The 20345-nt window shown below is 35.4% G+C and overlaps 1 long non-coding RNA gene across 4 annotated transcripts in view; it reads left to right on the top strand.

Moving 5' to 3' along the window:
- Nucleotides 1–20345, top strand: part of LOC128315167 (uncharacterized) — a 291330-nt gene that overhangs the window by 249993 nt on the left and 20992 nt on the right. For 2 of the 4 annotated variants that reach the window (XR_008297642.1, XR_008297641.1), the window contains exon 7: nt 13462–13564. This is a non-coding gene — a long non-coding RNA (uncharacterized LOC128315167). Of the gene's footprint in view, nt 1–13461; nt 20324–20345 lie in introns of those variants that run through there. The other 2 variants (XR_008297640.1, XR_008297643.1) reach the window with 1 other exon arrangement.

Below are 20345 nucleotides of genomic sequence, written 5' to 3'. Positions count from 1 at the left end.
TTTTAAAAAAAATAAATAAAATTAATTTATTTTTGAGAGAGAGGGATAGACAGGGGAGGAGCTGAGAGACAGAGGGAAACACAGAATCTGAAGTAGGTTCCAGGCTCCGAGCTGTCAGCGCAGAGCCTCATGTGGGGCTCGAACCCACAGACCGTGACGTGAGATCATGACCTGAACTGAAGTCAGACTCAGAACTGACTGGGCCACACAGGTGCTCTGCTAATTTAATTCCAATACCTTTAGTTAATGCAGTGATATTTTTTGAAAGATGACTCTTTCAAATAATCCCTCAATTTTTGAAAGTTAGCATTCTGCCACTTTGCTTTTACTAAAGACCTACATTTGTACTTGTTCTTACTAATAAGATGAAATTTCAAGAGGATTTTTATTTTTACAACAACAAAAAAAGGCAAAAGTGAAAATTGCATTCAATATTTGTTTTGCATCAAGTCAAACCATGTAGAGGCATCACACACCCAGGAACTAGTACTTTTTCCCCAGGAACTGTACTCAGCATCTCAGCATCAAGCTACCATATCTTTGAACTGTGTCTGTAAGCATTTGTATTTTGTTTATTTTGCGCATCCATTAACAAGATGTGTCCTAAGATATCAAAAAAGCCTAAGAGAGCCTTTTTTTTTTTGGATCTGTGAATGTTAAAAAAATTTTTCCATATAAATTAGTGGTAATTGCTTCTTCACTTTATACCATTTTGGCTTATGAACAGTTTCAAAAACACTCTATTTTTTGATAATGGGTGAAACCTATATTATGTTTGTAGGTGTGTTTGGGTGTTTACTGTTTGGTGTTCTCTGCGCTCAGATCTGTGGTTTTTTGTAATGTATTAATTTTGAAAAAATCTTGGTCATTAGGTATTCAAATATTTCTTCTGCTCAGCCCCTCTCCTCTCTCTGTGATTCCAATTGCATTCATTTTAGACCATTCAATATTGTCCCTCAGGTCTTGGATGGACTGGAACTCTTATTTTGTTTGTTTTATGATTGTCAGTTGGAAAATTTTTCTTGACCTATCTCCAAGTTTACTGTCTTTTTTTTTCCTTACTGTGTTGATTGTGCTAATGATTTCACAATGTGATTCTTCTCTTCTGTAGTCATGCTTTCCATTTCTTTCATTTCTGTTTGGTTATTTCTCATAGTTTAAATCTCACTTGAACTTCCCTATCCATGCATATTGTCCATCGTTTCCTTCAGAACCGTTGTCATGTTATCTGAAGTTATTTTATATTCTCTTTCTGATAGTTGAACTTGTGTTTTATATTTGAATCTGGTTCTGTTGATTGTTTTGTCTCTTGACAGTGTATCATTACTTGCACATGTCTGTGTGTGTCTGTGTGTGTGGCTGTGTTGTACTTCCTTCAATTTGTGTATGCTGCATTTTAGTTGAAAACTGAGTATCTTGTATACAACAGTAGAGGAAAATGTAAATAGTATTTATGCCTGGAAATAGGCATGCCTTTTCTCTTCTTGTTGTAAGAGTTTGTGTCAGTCTAGCTGACAATTGAGCTGAGTTTATTTTTTGTTATTTTAGTTTCTATGGTTACTCTCAGGGCACCACAAGCTTCAAATTCCTCTTGTCTCTTTTTTTTTTTACATTTTTTAATGTTTTATTTATTTTTGAGATAGAACATGAGCAGGGGAGAGGCAGAGAGAGAGGGAGACATAGAATCTGAAGCAGGCTCCAGGTTCTGAGCTGTCAGCACAGAGCCCGACATGGGGCTTGAATCCATGAACTTTGAGATCATGACCTGAGCCGAAGTTGGATGCTTAATCAACTGAACCACCCAGGCTCCCCAAATTCCTCTTGTCTTAATTTGTACTTAAAGTGAGTAATACTTTTTCAGAGGATTTTTTCTCAGTGTCTGCTCACCTCTCAATTTTAGGTCTTTCCTTTGTGCCTGAGAAAAGATCTCTGTTTTCACTTTGCCCTTCTTCCAACATTATACAGCTGATAATTGCTGTCGGTCACTAGCTAGCCTGATAGAGAAAGGTGGAAGAATGGGAACAGGGGAGTCATTCTCTGTTATTCTGGTTCAATCTCCATCTGAGGCACTATGCCTATGATCATGGGAAGAGAGCCTATTTTCATGGATATACATCTCCCTCAAAGGTAGGAGATTCTAAGTGATCTGGGCTCAGGGTATTTTCCTGTCCCTCCCCCAAGGGCAGAGGGTGTTTTATTGTTTCCTTCACTTACTTGCAATGAATGTTCACCTCTGGCCTGAGAGTGACAAAGTTTGTTGCTCTTTTCACAACAGCTTAAGCTTTTGCTCCATAGAGAAGATAAGGAAGGGAAAAGGTTCTATGTGAAACCTTATGCCTTTTCCACAACACCTATTGTCCCCCTCTCCCATACCTACACCAAGACAGAAAGTTTCTCCTGTTCTAATCTCTCTTATAAGTAAATGGTAAGGTCTGTGGAGATGATGTGCATATGTGCAATTTCTCCTTGTGACTACAGTTCCCAGGATTCTATATACTCATACTAGCCCTGAGTAGGCTTTCAAAAATTTGTCAGAAATTTTTGTTTAATTCTTTTGAACATCTTGTACAGGGTCCAACATTTATCCCCAGGAAAATGCTCATATTCTGTTTCTCCGCTCAGAAGAATGTCTTTTTTAAATTATTCATTCATTTATTCATTCATTCATTTATTTATTTTAATTTTTAAAATATTTATATATTTATTTTGAGAGAGAGAGGCAGAACTCAAGTGGAGGAGGGGCATAGAGAGAGGGAGAGAGACAATCCCAAACAGGTTCCTCACTGCCAGTGAGGGCTCGATCCCACGAACTGTTAGATGATGACCTGAGCCAAAATCAAGAGTCAGATGCTTATCCAACTGACCACCAAGGTGCCCTAAGAATATCTTTTTTTCTTTTTTTAAATTTTGGGTTAGTTGATTGCCCTACAACTTCAGCTCTCTGATAAATTCAAGGGCAACTATAAATTTGCAGATCTCTCTCTCTCTCTCTCTCTCTCTCTCTTTTACTGTAAGGGTAGGAATGATACTCTTTCTAGCTTTCTAAATACTGAGTAGAAATCAGAAAGTCACTCTCTCTGTCTTATTTTAACCACTGGAACGCACAGTTTCTTTGTATTTTAGGGAAAGAAATAGTTTACCCCCTTTTATAGCATTAGCTTTTCTTGAAATTTATACTTTACTTTAAGAATTAATCTAATAATGACAAAGTTATTTGTGGGAAATAACCTAACACTTATTGAAATGTTGAGCCCATACCTGTGGATTTATTCTGTCAAAAGTCTTTGGTCCATTGACATATATGGCTTCTATTACATCATATACAAACAGATGACATGTAAGTACCAGTTTTCTCATCATAGATTCATGGAGTGATGAGCAAGTTAATGAAATACATTTACTTTTTCCTGATATAAATTGTACCACCATATGATAAAAGACTATAAGATTCTATTTTCCATAAACTTTATAAGATTCTATTTTCCCTGGCAATTACGGGTTTTCCTGCTTTCTAAAAGTAGAACATTCCTATGAAACATTTTGTAAGCTGAAATGGTAGAAAGGGAAGAAGCAATTACCATTAATTTATATGGAAAATATTTTTAGCATTCTCAGAACCCAAAAATAACTTCTCAGGCTTTTCTGATACCTTAGGACACAGTCTTGCTAATGGATGCACAAAATAAATTGAGATAAAGCACTGATGCTTTCAGACACAGTTCAAAGCTGTAGCGGCTTAATGCTGAGATGCTGAGTGTATCTCATTGCTTATAATTAATGTTTATAATTAACCTAATACTGGGGAAGGAGCTTGGAAGTGCCAGTTCTCCCTGCTCAGGGTACATTTTGCTTCTATAAGGGTTTGCTGCAAGACAAGACTGATTGCTATTTTAGCTTTTTGCCTTTTGCCTTGAGATTTATTCTGGTTTATGAAAATAGGTACAAATGTACATCTTTTGTAATAGTGAAGTGGTGTAACACATACTTGGAAAGCAGGGGATACCTGTTTTCAAACTGCTATAACCCAAAGACAAAGAGAAAATCACGAAGGCTTCCAGATAAAAAGCACACATTACATACAAAGAAACAAAAATAAGAATTGGAACAGACTTGTCATTATGAACTGTGAAATCTAGAGACAAGGGAATAACATTTTAAAGTGCTGTAAGAAAAAAAAATATTAAATTTATTAAAAAAATATTTTATAAAATTAAAGGAGAAAAAAACATTTTTGCAAAATCAAGAACAAAGAGAATTCATTACTAGCCGTCTTTTAAAGATATTAAAAGAGGTGCCTGGATTGTTCAGTCATTTAAGTGTCTGACTCTTGATTTCAGTTCAGGTTATGATTTCACAGTCATGAGATCCAGCCCCATGTTGGGATCTGTACTAAGCATGGAGTCTGCTTAAGATTCTTTCTCTCCTTCTCCCACTGGCCCTCCCTTTCACCCTTCTCAAAAAAAAAAAAAAAAGATATTAAAAGAAGTTCTTTAGAAATAAGGACTAAGATACCAGACAATAACTAGAATCTATAAAAAGAAAGAAAGAATGCTAGAAATGACATTGATGAAGGAAAATACAAAATTTATTTTTCTTATTTTTAATTTATCCAAAAGATAACTATCAAAAACTAACATTGTATGAAAGTATTGCATGTTTATGGTATATGTAAAATGCGTGGTAACAATAGCACAAAGGATAAGGAAGGAATTGGAATTACACTGTTATAAATTCCATATAGTACATGTTTAAAGGCATGTACTTCAAGGGCAATCATTATGACATTTAAGACATGTATAAAAAATAACCCCAAATTGGAGATTAGAAAGACTTTAAACTAACCAATTAAATAATTACATGAAAGTTAAACTATGAAACATACAAAATAAAAATGAGAGCTTTTTAGATTGAAAAAAAAAAGTAACATCCAACTACATCCTGTTAACAAGACCCACTTTAAATATGAAGAAATGGATAGGATAAAGTAAAAATAAGAAAAAGATACAACATGAAAACACTAATCAACAGGAAGCTAGATGGTCTATGTTAATATCAGACAAAGTAGACTTCAGAACAAGGGATATTACCAGGAATAATGATAATGATAAAGGGTACAATTCAACAAATAAAAAATAATTTTAAATATGTATGAACCTGACAATATAATTTAAAATATACAAAATAAAACTGATAGAACTGATATGAGAAATACACCCACAAGTAGAGTTAGAGACTTTAACTTTCAGTAATGGATTAAGCAAACAGAAAGAAAGGAAATAGAAGTTCTTAACAACACTATTAACCAAATGTATCTCTTAGATACCTATAGAACACTCCTCATTGCACTAATAGAATACATTTTCCTCACGTGCATGTGGGACCTTCACCAATACAGATCTTATCCTAGATATACCAGTATAAAAGAATAGAAATTATTTAAGGTATACTCTCAGATCAAATGGGATTTAAACTAGAAACCAGTAACAGTAGGATATCTGAAAAAATCTCCAAATATTTGGACATGAACACTTTAAATAGCCCACACTTCAAAAAGAATGTCACAAGGGGAATTCAAACATTTTGAATTGAATTGAAATTAAAATTAAAATTTAATATACAAAATTTGTGGAGGGTAGCTAAAACACTGTTGAGAGGTAAACTCATAGCTTTTAATGCTTTTATTTAAAAAAACAAATTTTAAATTAATGATTAAAGAGCTCACCTTAGAAGACTAGAAATAAAAAGAGGAAATAAAACCCAAAGCAAGTATAATGGAGGAAATAATAACAATTAGAGAAGAAATCAATGCAACTAAAACAGAAACATATGAGAAAATCAACATAAGCAAAAGCCAGTTCTTTGAAAATATCAATAAAGTTAATGAGCCTTTAGTCTGTCTAATCACATAAAAATAGAGAAGACACAAATTATAAATAAAATGATAAATATTAGAATGAAAGAGGGTACATCACCACAGACCCTATAGACACTAAAGGATAAGCAGAGACTACTGTAATTCAGTAGTGCTGATGAATTCAACAACATACATAAAATGCACACATTCTTTAAATGATACAAACTTCCAGAGATCACTCAAGAAAAATAACCTAAATAGATCTATAGATCTTTATAGTTCTCTATCTTGAGCATAGATGTATGCTATGTATATCATTTAAACAACCTGCCTTTGCTCCAAAGGAAAACACTGTTTTTCTTTTCCACAGCGATTTATCATAAAAGTATTCATAATAAATAGTATGGAACAAAGACAGCAAGTTCCTCTGTTTAGAAGATGTGCAGAAATTTCTGCAAGAGTCCCATGGAGAATTATCAGATTGAGATGACTCAGGGATGTTTGAAGTTTTGCAGACTCTGGTTCTCTTTATATCTTTGGTGTAGCTCTCCAGAAGTTCCAAATGAAAAACTGAGAGCCTGGGAATTTTTTAGGCCCTCTCTTTGTTGGATGGTCTTTAACAACAATTTCTAAGTCTTTAGCAGAAGACTGCAGAAAAAAAATGCATTCTACTTTTCAGCTGTTTTCTATTTAGCTTTTAATCCCTTGCTTTTATGTAGCTTAATCAAATATATTAAAGTGAAAACCTGCAGCATCTGGCAGAATTTTCTGGGCCTCCCTTCTTTCCAGGAATTGGGATCCTTAAGTCCTAGATACATTAGCAGTCTCAATTTTTTGTGTGTCTTTTGTCCCATAAGATTTTCCAAAGCTCTGTTGGCTTCTCTGTCCCTTAACAGAAGTCATGAGGCTTCTGGATCAGAAACAAAGGATGTTTTTTGTTTGTTTGTTTTTAATAACAATAGCAGTAGGCAGTGTATCATAGCATATTTTTCTAGTTGCAGTTCTTCAGACCCTGTCACCCAGAAGTCAACACAAAGAGGTCTAGTGCCACCTGTACACACAGAGGGGTGTGTAATTCTCTGGCTTAATTCTTAGCATTTAGCCTCACTTCAAAAATTGCCCTGAGGAGAAAAAAAAAAGGGGGGGGGGCAGAGTGTCTGTTCACCTCTCTATGGTTCCAGTATTTCTGTGATCTTGGATCCTCAAGTTCTAGTAGCTTCAGTCAATCTGTAATCCTGTAATTCCTTAAATCAGAAGGTTCTTTTCTTTCCTTTCTTTCCTTTTATCAGCAGTTCTTCTACTTTTTCTTGAGAGAACTATTGGTTTCCGGAAGTAATTCCACCTTAGCTGCTTGCAAGATTTTTCAATTTGGCCACACTTGGAATTATATCACATATTAGTTTCTTGTTTACTTTCCATCTTCTTTAGGAATATAAACTGGGAAATCAGGTTACTTTGGCTTATTCGCCAGTGACCCCAGTGCCTTGAGAAGCACATAGCAACTGGTAAGCTATTTATTGAATAAATAGGCAGCTGGATTCATTTAGATGAAAAATAATAAAGCCACAATTTAAAAAATTTATATCTAGATGCTTACTGACATATATCTGGTAGTTTCTATTCTATTTATATCTCCATTGGTATATATGTTTACAGTAAAAATAGTTCATAATTTCATAATAGTTCATAGTTTTAGCTCATGGATATATTAATACACATGTATGTCTTTAGTTCTAATTAGGAGAAGATGTGTAAATGTTCTGTGAGTTTGGAAACAGTTACTTTTTCTCTATGACCTAAAAGTAGGTATAAATAATTGGAGATTATTTTATGCACACATCCTGTTTCTTCCTCTCCTCGTAGAGGTCTTTCAACTCTCTGCAGCTTCATGCTTGCTGCCTTCTTACTTTTATCAAAAGCTACATTAATTTTGGATTCAGTTGAAAAGTTACCTTTTACAGAAAGTCTTCTGAGACATTTTTGCCAGTGATTCAGTTCCTGTTATCTCATGTTCCCACAGCTCTGTGTGGTTTCTTCTGTAATAGCCCCTATTATATTCTCTTTAGTTAATTGCTTACATGTTTGGGTTCGTACCTGATTACCAAGGCATTTTTATTTTATTTAATTTTTTTAATAAATATTTTTGTATCCTTAGTACCTGGCACATGGTCAGGCATATGGAAGTATCTTAGAAAATGTTGGTTGGATGCTTTAGTAAGCTTAGAATGTTATCTATCTTAAGAGCATGTCCATTTTTAAAAGACATTAACAAAATGAAACTAATTTTGGAATTTTGGTGAGCAGTCGGCTGTGTATAGAAGCTATGGGAGAAGACAAGATCTTCCCAGAACCATTAGACACCATTATTCTGTCTATTCCTGAATTTTTATACTTTAAAATCTTTTTTCATAACTGATACTCTTGGAATCAGCCTTGGCTTCTTTTTTAATGTTTATTTATTTTGAGAGAGAGAGAGAGAGAGAAAGCACATGCAAGCATGCATTTGCCTGTGAGTGGGGGAGGGGCAGAGAGGGAGGGAGAGAGAATCCCAAGCTGTCAGCTTAGAGCCCAACACGGGGTAGTAATAGTTAGCTTATGTGAAAAAATCTGTATTTTTGCATTGGAGAGTTTATTTACATAATGGAATGTCACTTCACACCTGTTAGGATGGCTATTATATTTTTTAAAAAAGATAGCAAGTATTACTGAGGTTGTGAACAAATTGGAACCCTTATGCTTTGTTGGTAGGAATGTAAAATGATGCAGCCAGTATGGAAATTAGTATGAAGGGTTCTCAAAAAATTAAAACTAGGGCTACCATATGCTCTAGCAATTCCTTTTCTGAGTATTTATGAAAATAATTGAAATTAGGATCTAGAAAAGATACCTGCACTCCCGTGTTCATTGCATTACTCACTATAGCTAAGATATGGAAACAACCCATTATGTCTACGTGATTAAAGAAAATGTGGTAAGTGCACTTAAAAAATTTTTTAAGAGGGTAGATCTGAAATTAAGTGTTCTTAACACACACACACACACACACACACACACACAGAGGAAACATTTCTACAAAGACATTGTATGAGGGTGAAATTAGATAATGTACAGTATGTGCAATGTTGGTAAACAAGCATTTAATAAATAATAGTTGATATTAGTGTTACGGTTAAGCAATATTTCCCCCCTCCTCATATTTCCATAAAGGATAGCTAATCAATACTTCACTCATAGAGGAAAACTTATGGTGGGTTAGGGGAGAGCCTCTATCTTATCTCTGCTCCTACCTACAGATGAAAGGCTGGCAAATTTTAAATTAGGAATACTCAATTTCTAATGTGACCAGCCTATCCCCTTCTTACTTTTCTGAGCCAGTTTGCCCCAGGCAGAAAATCATGGATTCTCTCCATCACACCTGCCTCTTGCTTGCTCTCATCCAGCTATGCCCATATCTAATTTAGAATGAAGTCTAGAGGAGCTCATTTAACTGCAGATCTTGAACCACATTTTGCAATCAGCTTTGTCAGTAGTATGTGTGATAATGTTATCTCCATCTGTCTGACTTTCCTCTCTCCATTTGCTTTGGCTTTGAACCTGAAAAGTGAAAGGGTTATTTATTTGCCCTCTAACTCCTCCAAGGTTTTGTTTTCCAAATTATTGCTGTGTCCTTTGGTGCTGTTAACTGCAGTTATCACTGTGGAATTTCTACAGTTAGAGTCTCAGGCATTGCTTCTCCATTTGCTAGCTGCCTCCTTGCCAGGCAATAGCTATGGCCCCTGTTGGACTCCTTCCACAAATGCCTTTGGCCCCGGTCCCATCACAGCTGCAGGTTGTTGTGGGAGATGGTGCTGCCTTAGACACTTTGTCAGTCATGGAGATCTAGGTGCCTGGTGTGACCAGCATCAAGAAGGCACAGGCCATGCTACTCAAGAAGCAGGATATATGCTGTTTCTAATCTACCTATACTGCAAATATGATTACTATTCCAGTCCCATATAGATTTTCCCCTGGTTGAATATACAGATTTCCTCCTTTGAAGCACTCCCATTACTAAGTATGAACATTTAATCCCTCCCTTTTTGGGATCTTCTCTAGAGTGAGAAAAACCCTCCTTCTCTCAAGGCTTAGATGACAGCTGCTGAAATGAATACCCTGGTCAGAGATTGTGCAGCCGGAAGCAAAAGCATATTGTCAGTCATGCAGGAATTTCTTGGCCCATGTTTTGGGCAAACAGCTGCTGCATTTTCAGTTTTGAACTTGGCAGACCTCAATTTAAATATGCATTGCCAAAAATTATGGCTCATTTACTTATTTTCCTTTCTCCCAATTGGAAAAGAAGAAAGGGTCAAATAGAGAGCTAAAATGGGGTCAATATGGAGTTGAACTCCTAGCAAATGACACTGTTTACTTATCAGAATCAGATGTTTTTGGGGTACTCATGTGGCCAGTTTTGTTTATGTATGTGTATATATATTATGTATGCATATATGTATTTATATAGCTAATCAGCCATAGGTTTTAACAGAGAAGACAAACATGAAATTAATGGTTTGTGTTGGTTTAGTAATTCCTGGGGAGATTTCTGGTCTAGTATAATGTAAGATCCTTTGTAACTTTGCAATGGTGTTTATTTCCTTTCCTAAAATGTCTTATATTAGCTGTCCTTAAATTATTTCCCACCAGTTGATTAGTATGTGTTATTAAAAGCATAAGGTAGAGAATTTATGATGCTTGGGGCTCAAAAATGTTCATTCTTTTTTCCTGCCCTTTATTTTTTGGTAACTGTAATTGCTGTGGACATTGTTCTGGCAGTCTGGGTTACTAGAACCTCCTTTCCTTGCAACATTTTCTCCCTTCAGTGCCCTTTCCATATTACAATTTGTGATAGAGATCAAAATGTAGATCTGGCCATGCCATACTCACCTGTATTCAAACTTGCTCATTCCTAATTTACTACAGAATAATTCTACTCTTCATTCTAGCACAAAAGGAAGGGCCTTCAATATCTAAGGTAAAACTTTCTAGCCTTCTATTCTAGAGCTCCTCTTTCTTGCCTCCTCCCTAGTTCTTCCTCATCCATTCCTCCCCTGGTACCCAGAATTCTAATTAAATGCTCTTTTTGGAACATAGCATGCATTTCCATGCCTCTGAGAATTTCCTCATGATATTTGCATCAGATATTACCTCTGGGTTGCTTTCTCTCCTTTGTCTGCTTGGAGAATTCATACCTATCCTTCAGGACCCAGCACAGAGGATATCTCATTATGAAGCCCTCAAGTTAATTGTATGACGCTTCTTTGTTTGCATGTTTGTCTGACTAACTAGTTGTGAGATCTTGAAAGGGTGGGGGAGAGATAGTACTTTATTCCTCAAGTTTGTTCCCAGGACTCATGCCCTTGTATTGGAGTGGGAGGAGGGAGAGGAAAACAGATGTTTGTCTTCTTCCACAAAGGCCCACAAAAACAGTGCTTTCTCTTTCTGTTTGTCCTCACAACAGGTCTGAATTGTTGCCTGAGGGCCCAGTGTGCCTGTGTAGTGTCCTCCACAGGCTCCACTGCTGAGGCATTCAGACTAAGTATCTCCCTCAGGTATTGCCTGCTCCTGAGAGAGTTCACCTCACCTACTGGTGCTATCTTGTGCATGCTCCTTTCCTCTGGGGTTGAGCTCTGCCCTGCAGCAGGTGCTCCATGACCAGCTTGGAAGTCCCAGCTTCCCTTCCCTGGATGGCTTAGTTGTGTGGCCTTACTCTGAACCTGGGACACCATGCCGCTTCCTGGCCTGCTATCTCCTGGGTTGATCTCCCAGGCCTTTCTCCTCAGTATGAATAAATAAATTCAGTTTGCCCTGATAACAATCCTATGCAGTATTCACTGTTATTATCCCAATTTTACAGAAGAGGAAACTGGAGCACAGAGAACTCAAAAAAGCCACCATTCAAACCCAAGCCATCTGGCACTTGAGTCCATGCTCTTAACCAGTGTATTATAGAGTCTTTTACATTAAACTTCATGCTTAAATTGGGAGATAATTTGTTTGCAGTATTTGATTACAGCCTACAACATGACAGTTAGTTTATATATATAGGATACATATGAAATATGTATATATATATATATATATATATATATATATATATATATATATGAAATATATATTTATAGTCATTGAATTGTTGAATCCTCTCACCAAATGTGAAAAACAGTGGGAAGGTGATTTAAATCCTGGTTTTATCATTCTAAAGCAAATGAGCTTTTCACTTAACATAACTTCTTTTGTAGTCTGGATGTTAAAAATTAGCTTTTGAAGATTTATTTTTATTTTAAAGAAAAGATTTTTAATGTTTTATTTATTTTTGAGGGAAAGAGAGACAGAGTACAGGGGAGGGCCAGAGAGAGAGGGAGACACAGAATCTGAAGCAGGGTTCAGGCTCTGAGCTGTTAGCTCGAAGTCAGCTCAAAGTCGGAAGTGGGAGATCATGACCTGAGCCCATGCTTAACCAACTGAACCACCCAGGCGCCCCTGAAGATTTATTTTTATTTTTTATTAAGTGTTATTAAAAAAAAACTTTTAATGTTTATTTATTTTTGAGAGAGGGAGAGAGAGCGTGAGTGGGGGAGGGGCAGAGAGCGAGGGAGACACAGAATCTGAAGCAGGCTCCAGGCACTGAGCTGTCAGCACAAAGCTGGATATGGGGCTTGAACTCACAGACCATGAGATCATGACCTGAGCCAAAGTCAGACACTTAACTGACTGAGCCACCCAGGTGCTCCTGTTTTTAAAGGAGTGGTAACTATTCCCCCCTTTGTGGAAGTATCCATAACAAAGGTGACTATTATAAGGATGAATAATTTTAGGCTTTGAAAGGTTTTCTAGTGCACTGGAATTTTGTCTCTCTTTTTTGTTTTTTTGTTTTTTGTTTTTTTTTTTTTTTTTTTTGCCCATAGTACTAAATGGCCTGACTTAAAAAAAAAAAAAAAAAAAAAGACAGACTGGTGAAAGCATCAGAATTTTTATTCCAGTGACTGAATCCCCATTGTATGAAGTAGACCAAAATGGGTAAGTTGAACTTTGTACAGTCAGCACCTCAATTATTAAACATATCCACAGAGACGCTCTGTCAAATTTGCTGTGGAGGTATGAACGCTTATCTATTTGTGCTCTGTCATCGTAACTGGTTTTTGCTTTTTACACAGATCATCAAATTAGCACATTAAAGTGACATCCCTGTTTGTTGTAGAACATTTTAATTATGTACTGCAGTATGTGTTTTAATCATTTATTTTAATCATGTTTCTAACAGGTTAAAATGAAAGTTACTGAAATCTGAAAATGTAGCATCAAATCACTGTAATTGTTTCAGATAGATTACAGTTGTGAGTGGTGAGAGAGATGTTTGTATATTTTTGGGTTTCTATTTGTTTTGTGAGGCCACCTCCTTTCATTTTTTTTTTCTATTACAAATTTGTTAGGTTATAACATCAATTGATACTAGAATATTTCTTCTTTGTTTTGTCTGGATACTGTTTTCCCAGACTAACTGGCTTTCCTAGAAACTTTGACTCTGGCCATAGCATGAAGAACAACAACTTTTCTTTCTCCCTTTCCAGAGAGGACTGTAGTGTACCCTTGGGGAGAGGAGCAAATGACCTGACTTGGGCAGAACTGGCTTTGGCCCTGTGAACGCATGTTTCTCCAGCCATTATCTGAAAGGTAATGCTACCATTACCAGAACCACACATTCCTGAAAAGAGCTAACACATGACCTATAATCTGTTTCTGCTGTGATTTTTTTAAACCCCCAACAGGCACTTTGAGTTCTCTGGCACATCTTGAACCAATGGCTTTCTTTGAATGAATACAGTGGCAATGGATTCATTGACTGTACTCATTGCTGATCTCTGTGCTGGAAGGTTCTCTAACTTGTGTATCACCTATGACCTTAGGGATGCCAGTGAGTTATCCTGTGGTATGTTCAGCCTGGTCATTGTCCCCTGTCAGTGAGGCAATCATAGAGTTCCATCTGGATAAAGATAGAAGCTATTTTCACCTTGATTTTTGTATTAAAAAAAAACTTTCAAGGATAAAGAGAAGTTGTATTGGCTTTTAAGAGACACATCTGGTGCTTGGCTGAAGGCCAGATATTTCCCCACTTGAGTTTTTATATCATTTCATAGGTTTCAGTGTTTTATAATTACTATGCATTTGATAAAAATGACTTTTCTAAAGTTTGGGGGAGAGTCTTTTGTTTAGGTACAGCAGAGTATTTTTCAGCTCAATACTACAGATGATACGCCGAATATAAGAGAAGTTAAATTTTTGATTCAAGGTTGCTAGCTAATTCTTGGTAGATTTGGAATAGAACTAATGTCCTTTTGCCTTTTGTTAGGTACTCTTTCCTTTATATCACACTTTTTTAAGGATGTTTAATGCATTTCAAAATTAAACTATCATTTGAATCTGCTTAAAGAAATTACTTATTCTCTAATATCTATTATCCTCTTATCTAATGGTAGAACCCCTAATTTTAACTTGGCACATGGCCACTTGGCATCAGGACTGTGTCCTAGCCTCCCTTTCAGTTGTAGGTAGCTTTGTGACTAAATATTCTTCAGTGGGAAAGAAATGATGTGTACAACTGCTTGGTCACACCAAAAAGGAACAGCCTTAACCTTACATTTCCCTTTTCCTGCTCCCACTCACAAGAGTAGTGATGTGGATGCCATTGAAAAGGGCAAAATCCTAAATACAGAGAAGTTAGTAGGAACTTGGATCCCCAATACTATGGAACCATCCTGCCAGCCCCAGTTTGTCCATGAGTAGACTTTTATGCAAGAGCGAGAAATGCTTACCTTGTTTTAATCACTGATAATTTAGATCTCAGTTACAGCAACTAAAATATAGTACAATTTAATCATTTGCAAATTTAATGTCCCAAGTTAATATTTTATAACCACCAAATTTAAACACAATATATGAACATTAATACTTGTGTAAATGACTGGGAGTCTTGGAATTAAATTGCTATTATCAATTCTTCTGTTGCAACAGTCCTTAAAATAACATGCACAGTGTGAAATCTGATGTTGTGTCTTTAGCATTTCCTACTGCTCTCCTCTCAGTTGGCTCCAGGTATAGACATGCTCCATGCTCATTCCTTGGGGTATGTGTTGTTTTGTTGCTGCTGTTAGTTCTTGAGTTTTATCCCTCTTCTGCAAATCTTTTTGCCTAGAAATCTACATATGTCTCTGTTTTCAAAAGCTTAGAATTTTGCCCATTGTACCTTTCCATTTAATCCTTCCTTGACCACTTCAATACATTCTATTCTCCATTGCCTTGGTACCTCCATCCCCTTTGTACACTTAATCTTTCTCCACATAATTTATTTCCTTTTTTTCCCCTCCTTACTATGATACTACCTCTATGAAAGCAAGGACTTTCCCTGTTTAATCCATTGCTGTGTCCCCAACACACTGTTTGGCACCTAGAAATCACTGGATGAATGCATGTTATGAGATGTATGAATCAACCATTAAGTGTTTGGATAGATATAAATGATGTCATGATCTGGTTAAGGGTGATAATATTATTCTGATAACTCATGTTGTTTTCTGAAATATCCATGAAAGGAATATGTTGGCTCTTCTAGAGGTAAAATCTCAGTGAAGCTATGACTGATGAAAATTTCATAGACTGGTAGGAAAAGCTCATCCATTCACACACATTATTGAATTTCCTTAACAGATTACTAATTTCTGATCTTGAAATTATTTGATAAAAATCCTAAAATTTCAAGGATTTTAGGAAACAGTTTATCACATGCATTCTGCAATATAATTACATTTTAGTATTATATTTCCTATCTTCACTTTCCAAAAGTAAGAATTCTATGCTAAATTGGCTGTGAAAATGAAAGCAAATGCAGAACAAATAAGAACAAATAATCCTTTCTTGTAATGCCACTAACCAACGGCTTAACATTATAGCAAGAATACTATATTTCAGTTTCAGAACTATTACCTTACTCTATTTTTATAAGTCAAATTAAATCCAGCCTGAGGTTAGACTAGAAATCCAGTATCAAACATTTTCAAGATCCCTTCCTCCATTCAAAAATTTTGGGCTTGTGTATATCTGGAAAATCAGAAATAGGGCTCATTCCTAGCCTGCAGGCATTGCAATCCATATCGCCACCATCGTTGGATACATGATCAGCTCCATTGCTAGTTTTCTACTCCGTCTTGGGCTCTGCATGTGATGGTGCTGTCCCTCACAGCCATGCTCTCTGCTGACATGGACCCAGTGTCCATGTCAAATCCTCTGCTGTCAAATCCTGGTGTTAAATTTCCTACTCCATCAGCACCCATCACCTTTCCCCCCAGGAACCTTTGTTTCTGCCCATAATAAGAACATTGAAAATCTTGTCCTCTTTCTTATCTGCAGGGAGCGACTTATTTTTTCCAATATACGCTATAATCTCTGTGTGAGCTGTAAAGTGCTATGTTGTCACTATCTAGAGTCTTGAAAACTAAAGGTATTTATTTCAGCTCTAATTAGGACACAAGTTTAAGGAGGTTAAGACTTTTAAGGAGATATTTTAGTGTCAGGAAACATTGTGAAAGACTTTGAAATGGGCAAACCAGAATACTAATTATTCTATCTAGAGTACCCTTTTCAACTATCTCTACCTTTTGTTTCCTCTGAGCTATGTTACAAAACTATTTCAGAAAACTGAGAGGAACGCAAGTAATTTCTGTCCACAGAAATTCAAACAAATGTGTCAAGTTGAATGTAATTGATTATTGTCCTATGTAGATACTGACTAGTTTTACATCTATTTGTAAACTCATTTCAGAATTCCTGATAGCCTATATATGGGAGTATTTTAAGTTCTTTTTTGAGAGAGTTGTACCATTTTACTGGTTTTCTTATTTACTGATGACTTAGATATAGTATTTGACATGCATTACTTTTGTATATGAGTCATGATTTTACCTTTTAAAAATTGTCCTTCTATGTTAGCAGCATATTGGTGACTGACCTCTTCTTATGAAGAGGCCATGGAAAGGAATGCATATATATTTTTTTCTTAGTGCATCCAAAGTAGCCTAAAGCAAAACAGACAAAATAAACATTAACAGCAAAGAGGACATAAACCAACATTTTCAACTCGCCATTATATAGTCTTTTTATGTCAGAATTTTGAGCTTTGGTAGTGATCATAAAACAGTTGATTTGAAGTATGTTACAGAGATACATGATATTTATAAGGAAAGAACATCTTTGTCTTACTGATACTTTGTCACATACTAAAAAAAGTTTAAAATTGATCAACATATATGGGAGAAAAAAATAGCAATGTTCAATAAAACTTCAAAAAATCTATAATTAATTTGAATTATATTAAAATAGAATATGTAGAATTTCATTCCAGGTTTGGGCTAAATTTTACTTCTGTGTACAAAAACTAACATATTTCAAACATTGATTTTTAAAGAAAAATTTTAAGTCTATTAATTTAAAAATGATTTCAGTGTCTATGCCCACACTATTAGGAATGAGATGATGATTGGTATCCTCAGAAATCTCAGTTTATTATGTTTGAACGTAAAAAGCCCATTAATTGTATCATACATCATTCTTATCTGTTCATGAAATATGTTTCCAAAGCCATGACATGTAATTGGTTTAATTTTAATAGAAATTAGTATTGAAAAATTATATGTAGCTTTTGGCAGATATAGCCAAAATTTCTTTATTTTCTACCTACCTTCCTCAAATTATTCTATCACAGAGAAAATTTAAGATAGTTTTCATTTTTTCATTGCTACTTAAGAGACCTCTGGGTGAGCAGTAGAAGGTATAACTGATTTTTAATATTTCATCTCCACTTGATTTTTCCCTGACTCTCATCCTGAAAAGATTCTGTTAATTATTAAAATAGATCAGTATTGAAGAGGTTAAGAAAAGATGAAAAATACTTAAAAAGTGAAAATATTAATAATCTAGAGCCTATAAATTTATTTTGTAAATGATTAGAAGTTGACAGAAATAGAATAGAGAACTATGTTTAGTTATTTTATTGAGAGAGAAATAAAAGGAATTTTGTTGAAATCACACACTTAAAATAACTTACCATAAGCAGATGATTAAGGGAATTTCTGAATAGATAGAATTATAATTATATAAAGGCCTTCAGTAACTCTTTATTATAACTTTGACAAAGTTTTCAGTGGTTTAAAAATTCAAAACCTAATTAAAATTAGCTGAGATTGGAACATTGTCATGTAAATTTAGAACTAGGTAAACAAAGGATAATAAATTAGAAGAGCAGTAGGGATAATAAAAATGCTGTGATTTGGGGGTGAAATTAAAATGTAATAACTAGGGGCATCTGGGTGGCTCAGTTGTTGAGAATCTGGCTCTTGATTTCAGCTCAGGTCATGATCCCAGAGTGAAGAGATTGAGTCCTGCATCGGACTCTGTGCTGAGCATGGAACCTGCTTAGGATTCTCTCTTTCTCTCTCTCTCTCTGTCTCTCTCTCTCTGTCTCTCTCTCCCTCTGCCCCTCTCCCCTGCTCACATGCTCTCTGTCTAAAAACAAACAAACAAACAAAAATATATATACACACATATATAAAGTGTAATAACTATAACTGAGTAAATACTGAAGAAAAACATCTTTCATTCAGATATATGGATTTATATGATAGAGTAACATTTTTAAAGTCACCACATAAGTAAGATTTAATAATCTGCTCCAACTATATCTTGTGAAAATATGAATACCAACTAATTGGAATGAATTATTATATGGTGTCTTTTCTTAATAAGATAAAGTTATTTATTTTAATGTTTATTTATTTTTGAGAGAAAGAGAGAGGGACAGAGCAGAGCTGGGGCAGAGAGAGAGAGAGGGAGACAGAGAATCCCAAGCCGGCTCTACACTGTCAGCACAGAGACCAACATGGGGCTCAAACTCACAAACTGTGAGATCATGATCTGAGCTGAAATCAAGAGCCAGATGCTTAACTAAGCCACCTAGGCATCCCTAAAATAGTTTTAAAAAGCTTTTTTAAATGTATTGGTATTTGAGTTTTAGAAAAAGTTGGATGTGGATACAAATAGACTCATTTTGACCACTTATTGAGGGTTTACTTAATACCAGACACCAGCCAAGTAAGTTTGCATGTTGTACCTTATTTAATCCACACGGTATCTCTATGAAATGACACTGAGTTTCTCAGTCTCTCTCAATTATTCTCATGTGAACATTATGCCTTAACTGGAGTAGTGGATCTTCTGTTACTCTTTTATTCTTCATCCATCTCTCTTCGCACGTGGATATCATGCGTTGTAATGTACCTCAAAGAAGACAATTCAGTCCAGGCATGAAACCATTACTTCAGTTTTTTTTAAAAAAATTGTTGTACCTGAATCAGGACAATTTTTACTACTTGTCAGCACATCCTGTATGCTAGTCACTGCCCTAAACCATTTCCATATGTTATATAAGCTTCATGATAATTCTGTGTGATAGATATTAGGATCACCCTTAGTTTCCTGAATGGAGAGCATAGGGTCAGACAAGTTATGTAAATCATCCAGTGCTACAAAATAGTTGGTGGCAGATCTGGGGTTACATTTCTTTTTGTATGACTTCAAAGCTTGTTCTCTGTCTTTTTATAGTATTCTACCTTCCTCGAAATTGTGTTACTCTAATTTTCACGCATACACACACACACACACACACACACACACACACGTACCCATTGAAGTAAAATGTATATATAGTGAATGCGCAGATACTACATGTACAGTTCAATGAGTTTTGATGAATGTATGTATATATTATGCAATCACCACACAGTCAAGATATAGAACATATGAATCACTTCAGAAAACTCCCTCATCTTCCTTCAAGGAAATTTGCAACCAAATATGTAAATGTTGTTCTGATATTTATTACCATGGAGTATTTTTTCCTTCCCTTGAACTTCATATAAATAGAATAGTATAGTACATACTCTTTATGTCTGCTTCTTTCACTCACCATTTTGTTTTTAAGATTTATTCATGTTGCGGTGCTGCTTTGGCAGCACATAGTAAAATTGAAATGATTCACCCATGTGGTGCATTTCATTATTTTTTAATATCATATTGCACATCTTTTGTTAATTTTTACATAAGGATTTTTTTGGTTTTAGTGGTATTATAAATGGATTGTTTCCTCTAAATTCTTTCTTTCTTTCACTGCTATAATATTATATTGAAATACCATTGAAGTTTTTATGTTGATCATGTATCCATGAAAATTGGTAAATTCACCTGTTCTTGTTATGGGCTGAATTTTGATCTCTCAAAATTCATATGTTGAAGCATAACTCCCAATAACTTCAGAATGTGACAGTATTTGGACTTAGACCTTCAAAGGAGTAATTAAATTAGAATGTGGTAAGTAGAGTGGTGCTAATCCAATCTTACTGTTATCCTT

The sequence above is a fragment of the Acinonyx jubatus genome, chromosome C2, assembly GCF_027475565.1.
Source record: "Acinonyx jubatus isolate Ajub_Pintada_27869175 chromosome C2, VMU_Ajub_asm_v1.0, whole genome shotgun sequence".
NCBI classification, from domain to species: domain Eukaryota; kingdom Metazoa; phylum Chordata; class Mammalia; order Carnivora; family Felidae; genus Acinonyx; species Acinonyx jubatus.
The sequence above is the reverse complement of the archived record's forward strand: the minus strand, read 5'-3'. Positions and strand labels throughout refer to the sequence as shown.